The 10,302-nt window shown below is 36.9% G+C and overlaps 1 pseudogene; it reads left to right on the plus strand.

Moving 5' to 3' along the window:
• The first annotated feature begins 6,033 nt into the window (after positions 1–6,033).
• LOC112626678 lies at positions 6,034–8,019 on the plus strand (annotated as a pseudogene).
• Positions 8,020–10,302: the final 2,283 nt, after the last annotated feature.

Genomic DNA, 10,302 nt, shown 5'->3' on the forward strand with positions numbered 1-10,302 from the left:
GCTAATTTTACCATTAGCTTTTTACTAGTCGTTAGAGGAACAGTCCAACTATTGAATATATGACCATGGCTTTTATTTCACCAGAAAATATGTAGTTTGCTAGAAACAATAAAAATTGCATAAAGATGCTATTGGAGTTGAATCGGAACCTTTCAAGACTGCCTGTAAAAAATAGTCTTTCATTTAAAAATAAGAATTATCATCTTATTTAAGTGATAGGTCTTTGGGATTTACAGCTTTGATTACTCCTAAAGAGGAAAAGTACCCTGTGTTATTTGGCATGGAGGGAATAACTCAAATTTTGAGATAAGGCAGTACCTACTTCTTTAGCTGCTGAGTAAGAGTTGGGAGGGCACCTTGCATTTTGAAGGGGGCATAGAGATAAATACAACAGACTACCTTTCTCTAGAAGTGTACATAGTTATTTTATTTTCCCTTTACCCACTCCAGCTCACAATTTCAGTTTGGTTCATGACTAGAAATATATTTACAGATTCACAGAGTCTACAGATAAAACAGATTTATTCAATTGCACTGCACATTTAATATCTGCTACACCAAAGTATTTATACTCTATATGAGAAAAACACTCATAGGAGTTGTTTAGAGAGCTTTGAATCACAAAGTTTTAGAACATTTGGATTATGTGGATTAAAAAAAATTTTATATGTTCAATAAAATAAAATCCCAAAAGCCATTTTTCCTACCCTAAATAAATGTTTTCCAAGATTCATAAATAATTTTTAAACACAGTAATGTTACTATAACTCCTTTTACTATGAAGAAACACCTGCTAATTTTTGCGGGAGAAAAGGAAATAACTCAGGGTGATTTGGGATCATGCAGTAACAAATGAAAACAAATAAAATGTTACTTCTTTGAAATCAAAAGGGACAGCTGATTTACATACACACACATACAACAAAAAAAATTTTTTTAAATCACATAAAATCTATTTTTTTTTTTTTTTTTTTTTTTTTTGAGACGGAGTCTCCCTCTGTCGCCCAAGCTGGAGTGTGGTGGTGTGATCTCGGCTCACTGCAAGCTCCGCCTCCCGGGTTCAGGCCATTCTCCTGCCTCAGCGTCCCGAGTAGCTGGGACTACAGGCGCCTGTCGCCTCGCCCGGCTAATTTTTCGTATTTTTAGTAGAGACGGGGTTTCACCGTGTTAGCCAGTATGGTCTGGATCTCCTGACCTCGTGATCAGCCTGCCTCAGGCTCCCAAAGTGCTGGGATTACAGGCGTGAGCCACCGCGCCCAACCACAATCTAATTTATTACTGCAGAAGATTTAATATGCCTTCAAATATATGTTTTTACACTGCTCTTTTACACATCAGTTGGATTTAAAGTTCTACAGTTACATATCTGATTCTTAAAAACTTGGTACATTGAAAAAATTAGCCAGGCGTGGTGGCAGGTGCCTGTAGTCCCAGCTATATGGGAGGTTGAGGCAGGAAAATGGCGTGAACCAGGGAGACAGAGCTTGCAGTGAGCCAAGACTGCGCCATTGCACTCCAGACTGGGCGACAGAGCCAGACTCCGTCTCAAAAAAAAAAAAAAAAAAAAAAAGCTTTGTACATTTATTACATTCCACTTTGATCAATCATTTGAATTAAACAAATTGTTGTATTAGCAATACGTCTTTGATATCAGTAAAATAGAGTCATATGGAAAGATACAGCTATAGGTCAAGAAAACACACACACGTGCATGCACACGCACAAATACACGAATACACATTCATTCTCACATTATTTAGTTTGGCTCCAACTCTACCACACAGCAGCAACAAAAATTGAAAAAGGGTGCCCAGGGTTATAATGAACACTTTATAGAAACAAGCTCTTCAGAATAGCATATGGTACTTTAATTCAAATGCACTCCAGGATGAGGAAAGCGCTTCACAATGGAGTATTAGGGAAAATGAATAGCTGTCTAGGGTTCTTTAAGTATAGGAAAAGACATTGGGATAAAAAAAAATAAAGCTATACTGAAACACATGAGTTACGCTAAATGTATTTTTCCTGCTGGGAAAAAAAAATGCCTAGGGATATTTTAGTTTAATCAGTTACACACTTAGCTACACTGGTAATCTTTTTTCCCTTTTTCCTTTTATTTCCTCTTTCCTTTCTACTTTCCTTTCCCCATTCCTTTTCTTTACCTTTTCCTTTCCTTTTGTCTTCTCTTCTCTCCTCTCCTCCTCCCCTCCCCTCCTCTTACCTTCCTTCCCCTTTTCTTTACTTTATTATTTTGTTTTCATTCTTCCTTACTTTTTAATCAGGCACACTTCCAGGTGCTAGAGATATAATAGCACCTACTTTCATGAGGCTTTTATTCTGTTGACCGATACCAAGATTTGTATTAATTCAATAATTTTAGACATAAAACTTCAGTAGCATAAGGTAATATATTTAAATTTATTTCTGTAATAAAAAGTGTAAATCAGGTTATAAGTAGTTATTTTATATTTCTAGTAATTATTTTTTTCAATGAAAAAATTAGGGTAATCTCTGTTCAATCAACCTGGCGTAGTTGCTATCAACTTCACTTCAGAAAAGCTCCATTCTACGTGAAGGCGCTTAGTCTAATATACAGATCATGAGCCCTAATTAGAAATATCTGAGTACGAACTTTTCCAATCATGGTGCTGAAAGTCATCCAGAAATACAAGATAGATATAAAGATTTTCAATCTGTTTAGGAAAAAAATATAAGCTTAAAAACTGAGAATTGACTGGGTATGTGGCTTGCTCTTGTAATCCCAGCATTTTGAGAGACCAAGGCAGGAGAATCTCTTGAAACCAGTAGTTTGAGATCAGCCTGGGCAACATGGCAAGACGTTGTTTCTGCAAACAATTTAAAATACAATAATTGAGCCAGGCGTGGGGGTGCACATATGTTGTCCTAGTTACTCGGGAGGCTGAGGCAGGAGGATTGCTTGGACCTAGGCATTCAAGGCTGCAGTGAGCTATGATTGCACCATTGCACTTCAGGCTGCACTGCACTCTAGGGCAACAGAACTAGACACTGTGTAAAAGTAAAAATAAATTAATTCATTAAAAATTTGAGATGTGACAAACCACATAGAAAAAATAATCTAGGTCTAAGTTTTTATGTGGACACTAGGCTGCCTGCATAAAGATCACCTATTTTTATGGTCAAAATGCAGATGCCTAGGCCCAGACCTGGATTTATGTAAACAACATTTCTAATAAGTTTGCTAGCCATGGTTCTAAGTACTGAGAACCATTGAGGTAAATTCTAGGGAGTTGTTAACTGCATTAGAAGAATTTCTCATGTGTGGCAAACATGTCTATAAATGAACTTCAAGGACTTACCAAGAAGTCTTCCAAGATGAAAGTCCTCAGCATGCATGCTACATGCAGGATGGCTCTCCAGGACATTCCTTCATGTCTAGTAATTGTCAAGGCAAACACTGAGCTTACAGCTCTGGGGTTTTCTATGAAATGGCAGAACTTAGGAAATTAACAACAATTCCTTTTATATCTGGGGAATTCTAAGATCTTTCTGGTGTATTACATTTTACAGATTTCTTCTATATCTTTCAAGATAGACAGCTGGATAGATTCCTGCCATTTAAATGAGATTTTTGAGAGAAGGTGCATATATATTTTGATAACTGAACTGAAAACATATTGTCATTAGTACTATCAGTAATAGTAGTACTACTATTATTTACAATCGCTGGGAAAATGTGGTTCATTATTATAATCATTAGACAATTCAAAAAAGTTTTTGTGTTAGTTCATTTTCACACTGCTGTAAAGATACTACCTGAAAGTCAGTAATTTAGTTTGTAAACAAAAGAGGTTTAATTGACACAACTCTACATAGCTGGGGAGGCCTCAGGAAACTTACAATCATGGCAGAAGGTGAGGGGGAAGCAGGCACGTCTTACCTGGAGGCAGAACAGACAGCACAAGAAGGAAACTGTCAAACATTTTTAAAACCATCAGCTCTTGTGAGAACTCACTCATTATCATGATAACAACATGGGAGAAACCATCCCCATAATCCAATATCCTCCCACCAAGCCCCTCCCTTGACATGTGGGGATTATAATTCAAGATGGGATTTGGGTGCAGACACAGAGTCAAACCATATCAGTGGTGCACCCATCCATATCCTAATTTTGGAAATGTATTTAGCCATTTGTTTTTGCTTCTCGGTTTAATAAAATCTCAACTCCTTATAAGTAAACCAGAAAAACATTTATCAGGTTATTATAACATTTATATTGTAACATACAAACAATACCTAGAAAATTACAGATAAAACACTTCTGGTCTTGACAATATTGTGCCTAGAACACATTTTTTCATGATACTAGTCTTTGCAATCATCCTTGGTTAGGCAATTGAGATCAAAAGTCTGTAAGAAAAGACAACAGTGGTTACGGTTTTGCTAATCAATCAGCAGTATTGAAATATCAATCAATGTCCAATCTGGTAATTCTTCAGTTGATTTGTTCCTTTGTAAAGTACTTGCATACAATATACATTTCATGTCTTTATCTGTTGGCAGCATATAATATTGTTTTTCAAATCAGTTGCCAGTAGTTAATTTTGCTATTGGCTGAACTTCTGGAAATGGTTTATCTGGGTTTACTTGCCACTGACCATGGCATTTCCAGAAATAATAGAAAAAATATGTCAAAAATGTCTACATAACTATAAATTGTGGCTCTTCTATTGGTTGAGAAAGAGCTAGAAAGATGCTAGGAAACAAAATGTAATGCATTAGATCTTCATCATAATTTCTAGAAATTGATTTTATCTCTACTACAGGCCTTTATTCTTCATAGTTGAAGGTATATAGATATTTTCCCAGGAAGTAGAAACCTGGGTATGTGCTGAAGCAAGCCTCTTCTAACAGAGTCATAGTCATATGAAATACATAGCAATTAAGAGATCTTGGACCTAGTTTTGTTATCTTATACGTGTGACTTCAACAATTAAAAAAAACCACACATACACATTTTTGTCTTTTTCCCCAGGCAATATTACATCTTATTTGTTGCAAAATTTACCTGATGTTGCCACGAAAGAGACAGAAAATGCTAATGGTTGAAGGAGCACTTTGGAGAAAATATCTGTTAAAATGCAAAATGACATCTGATAAATACATTAATTGAAAGATTAGGGAGGAGGCTGGATGATGGGATATTAAATTAGGAGTCAATAGAATGCTTCCTCATACCATTTGAATGCAATTTTAGATTTTCTTTGCAAATAAATATGAAAAATAAATGTAATATCAATGTCTTAAGATTATTTTTCACATTTTAGTATTGTTGCATTGATAACAACCCTACAAATATGCCAACTAGGTGTTGCCTTCTTAAAATATACCATTTGACTACCATTGCAAATTCTGGAAATGTTGCTAAGACTAGACACCAATGCTTTCAGAGATTTCTGATGCAATCTGTTACAAACATTACTTAATAAGAGAAAAAAGTATTTGGCCACCACTTGGCAAGGGAAGAACATAAATATTTATCTACTGTGAAGTATCTGAAAAATGATAATTTCCTTTGAAAAAAATATTTTAGTTGTCAAAGATAAATTATTACACATAGAATCAGATCCTTTATGCTATTTGTTTATCTTATTTAGATGTAATAATTTATAATAACAAACTTAACAATGAAAAGCATATTCAAAATAAGAAAATGTTCTACAAAAATCATACATATCTGTATTTTGTATTTTGGTATGTCTCTCAAACAAATATCATACCCTGTATACAGGTTTCAACAGATTGTTCTCCTAAGATCATATCAAGGATATGTATATAACTTTCAGAATGTTAATTTTAATCACTGCATAATGTTCTTTTTTATATTTATCAAAACTTGTTTAATTTATCTTGACTCTATACATCTGTTTGCAAAGATTTTCTCCTATTGCACATAATAACATGATAATCACAATTATAAGAGGTTTTGGCCCTTACTTGCTGATAATCACCTGCCTCAATGAGCACGCTCCCTGCCACTGCCTTACAGACATGGTTTGATTATTCACAATCTCTCACCAAATGAGACCTGCGTCCAGGGTACTAGCTTCTCCTGTCAATTGGGCTTATGCTAAAGATGTGAAATTTGGTATAGAAGCCTCAGCCTTAATGCTTCAAGTTATATGACTTTAAGCCTATGTTGTAGCTGTTACAATGGAGCCAAAGAGAAGAATAGTGATTATTGAACAGAGTTGGGGAAGTCCTAAAGTAACAAAATACGGAGTGATTGTTGCACACTCAATGAACTTAGAAGATAAATATGAAAATATTGGAGCTAAACCTGTTCAAGATGTTGCCAATAACAGAGATGAAGAGGTTGGGGATTGCACCACCACTGCTACTGTACTGGCATGCCCTATTGTCAGGGAAAGAGAAAATTAGCAGAAGTGCTAATCCAGTGGAAATCAGGAGACATATTATGTTAGCTATTGATTCTGTAGTTGCTGAACTTAAGAATCAGTCTAAACCAGTAGCAACTCCTGAAGAAACTGCTCAAGATGCTACGATTTCTGCAAACAGAGAGAAAGAAATTGGCAACCTATTTCTTATGCAATGAATAAAGCTGGAAGAAAGGGTGTCATCACAGTAAATAATGGAAAAACACTGAAAGATGAACTAGAAATTATGGCAGGCATGAAGTTTGATCAAGGCTATATTTCTCCATACTTTATGAATACATCAAAAGTGTATTATATTGTGAATAATAGTATGTGAATTTCAGTATGTGTATGTTCTACTGAGTGAAAAGGAAATTTCCAGTGTCCAGTCCATTATACCTGGTCTTTAAATCGCCAGTGCTCACTATAAGCCCTTGGTTGTAACTGCTGAAAATATTGTTTTGAATAGTATAAAAGTTGGTCTTTAGGCTGTAACAGCCAAAGCTCCAGGTTTAGGTGACAGTTGAAGGAACAAGCGTAAAGATACGACTACTGCTATTGGTGGCAAAGTGTTTGAACAAGAAGGGTTGACCCTAAATCTTGAAGTTGTTCAGCCTCATGACTTAGAAGAAATTGGAGAGGTCATTGTGACAAAAGATGATGGTACGCTTTTAAAAGGAAATGATGACAAGGCTCAAATTCAAAAGTGTATTCAAGATACTCCTCCAGTTAGATGTCACAACTAGTGAATACAAAAAGGAAAAACTGGGCCAGATGCAGTAGCTCACACCTGCAATCCCAGCACTTTAGGAGGCCAAGGTGGGCGGATCATGAGAGCAGGAGATCGAGACCATCCTGGCCAACATGGTGAAACCCCATCTCTACTAAAAATATAAAAATTAGCTGGGTGTGGTGGTGTGTACCTGTACTCCCAGCTACTCAGGAGGCAGAGGCAGGAGAATCGCTTGAACTAGGGAGTCAGAGGTTGCTGTGAGCCAAAATTGAGCCACTGTACTCCAGCCTGGTGGCAGAGTGAGGCTCCATCAAAAAACAAAACAAAACAAAACCAACAGAAAAAAAAAAAAAGAAAAACTGAATGAAATTGATACCTGGCAAAACAGTCAAATGAAGTAGCTGTGCTGAAGCTTGGTGGGATGAGTGATGTCAAAGTCAATGAAAAGAAGTTACAGATACCCTTAATGCTACAATAGCTAGTTTTGAAGAAGGTATTGTTCTGGGAAGGGATTGTTGCATTGCTTTGGTGCATCCAGCCTTGGATTCATTAATAAAGATAAAAAGTTGGCATATGTATTATTAACAGACCACTCAAAATTTCTGCAATGACTATGGCTAAGAATGCAGATGTTGAAGAATCTTTGAAAGTTGAGAAAATTATGCAATGATCCTCAGAGGTCGGTTATGACATTAGGCTTTGAGACTTTGTGAATATGGTGGGAAAAGGAATCACTGGAGAACCACTTTAGTGGATGCTGCTGAAATGGCTTTGACTACAGCAGACGGTGTAGTGACAGAAATACCTAAATAAGAGAAGGACCCTGATATGGGGGCAATGGGAGGAATGGGAGGTGGTATGTTCTAACTTCCAGAATAGCACTTTAACATTATGCATAAACTGTGATAGAAAGCTCAAGGCAGTGTTTCTAACCAATAACTTCAGAGAAGTCAGTTAAAGAAAATGATAGGAGAAAAGGCTGGCTGATGTTTAAGAAATCACTGTAATCACCAGTGACCATTTTCGTTGACAATATATAATGGTCTATTGCTGTCATTGTCTGTAAGATAATTTATTTTGAATTTTTGAATAAAAAATATATTTGTACATTCCCAATATTTGTTGCAAGAGCCATTTATCAAAGTATTGCTTTCAACTTAAATATCTGAGGCATTTTTATTAGTATTCTGTTAAAGTCAGGATTTAGTGCTTGCCATCATTAGATTGGAAGTTAAGAAGCAGCCTTTCTGCAGACAGTAAGAACAATGGTGTTTAAATTAGAGAAATATATGATTAGATGACAACCTTTGTGTAAAAAAAATTTGTTTACAGTTTATAAAAATGAAGTTTTGCAGCCACCTTTAGATTAGATCCTTTAGATAATTTATTGAAAGTACAATGCCTGAAAAAAGGTTTATAGCAAATATTTCCAAATTACTCTTCAAAGAAGGGAACAGCAGACAAGAAAATCTTAGAAACAGTAGAGTTGGGAGGCTGAGGTGGGGGATCACCTGAGGTCAGGAGTTTGAGATGAGCCTGGCCAACATGGTAAAACCCTATCTCTACTATAAATACAAGAATCAACCAGACACAGTGGCACACACCTGTAACCCCAGCTACTTGGGAGGCTGAGGCAGGAGAATCACTTCAACCTGGGAGGCAGAGGTTTCAGTGAGCCGAGATCGTACCACTGCACTCCAGCCCGGGCGACAGAGTGAGATTCTGTCTCAAAAAAGAAAAAAAAAAAAAAAAAAAAGAAGGAAAGAAAAGAAGAAGAAAAAAGAAACAGTAGGGTTTTTTTTTTCAGAACTTAATTTTAATAGAAGAAAAAGTGAGACACATTTACTTTTAGTATATTTTCTAAATACAAAATAGTCATTATTGATTAATTTATTTAGTTCTTTTTATTGGATGATATTTTGAGTTTCCCAGAAAATGAAATCTGAGGCAGGGACGTTCAGTGCTATTAGTGCACTAATCATATAGTCCTAGAAAATACAGGGAAGGGGCCAAAGCACTAAGGCCCAGCACTAAGTGATTAATTATTAAAGTCACAGGTATGTACCATATTAGCTATACATAGTACATCTCAGGAACACCATCATGGAGAAGAAAGAGAGTAGGATTTATCAACTGGCTTTTATCTTCTATTGGTAAAAGACATATGTATTAGGCTGTTTTCATGCTGCTGATATGGGCATACCTGAGACTGGGAAGAAAAAGAGGTTTAATTGGACTTAGAGTTCCACATGGTTGGGGAGGCCTTAGATTCATGGCAGGAGATAAAAGGCACTTCTTACATGGTGGTAACAAGAGAAAATGAGTAAGATGCCAAAGCAAAAACCCCTTATAAAACCATCAGATCTCATAAGACATATTTACTACCATGAGGACAGGATGGGGAAACCATCCCCATGATTCAAATTATCTCCCACCGGGTCTCTCCCACAACAAGTGGGAATTATGGGAGTAAAATTCAAGGTGAGATTTGGGTGTGGACACAGCCAAACCATATCATTCCAGCCATGGCCCCACCAAATCTCATGTCCTCACATTTCAAAACCAATCATGCCTTCCCAACAGTCCCCCAAAGTCTTAAATTATTTCAGCATTAACCCAAAAGTTCACAGTTCAAAGTCTCATCTGAGACAAGGCAAGTCTCTTCTGCCTATGAGCCTGTAAAATCAAAAGCAAGAGAGTTATTCCTAGAAACAATGGGGGTGCAGGTATTGGATAAATACAGCCATTCCAATTGGGAGAAATTCATCAAAACAAACGGGTTATGGGATCCATGAAGGTCCAAAATCCAGTGGGGCAGTCAAATTTTAAAATTACAAAATGATTTCCTTTGACTCCAGGTCTCACATCCAGGTCAAGCTAATGCAAGAGGTGGGTTCCCATATTCTTAGGCAGCTCTACCCTTGTGGCTTTGCAAGCTACAGCCTCCCTGCCAGATGCTTTCATGGGCTGGCATTGAGTGTCTGCGACTTTTCCAGGTACACGGTGCAAGCTGTCCGTGGATCTACCATTTTGAGGTCTGGAGGATGGTGGCCCTCTTCTCACAGCTCCACTAGGCAGTCCCCCATTAGGGACTCTGTGTGGGGTCTTTGACCCCCACATTTCTCTTCTGCACTGCCCTAGCAGAGGTTC

Source organism: Theropithecus gelada, chromosome 6, assembly GCF_003255815.1.
Source record: "Theropithecus gelada isolate Dixy chromosome 6, Tgel_1.0, whole genome shotgun sequence".
In the NCBI taxonomy this organism is placed as follows: domain Eukaryota; kingdom Metazoa; phylum Chordata; class Mammalia; order Primates; family Cercopithecidae; genus Theropithecus; species Theropithecus gelada.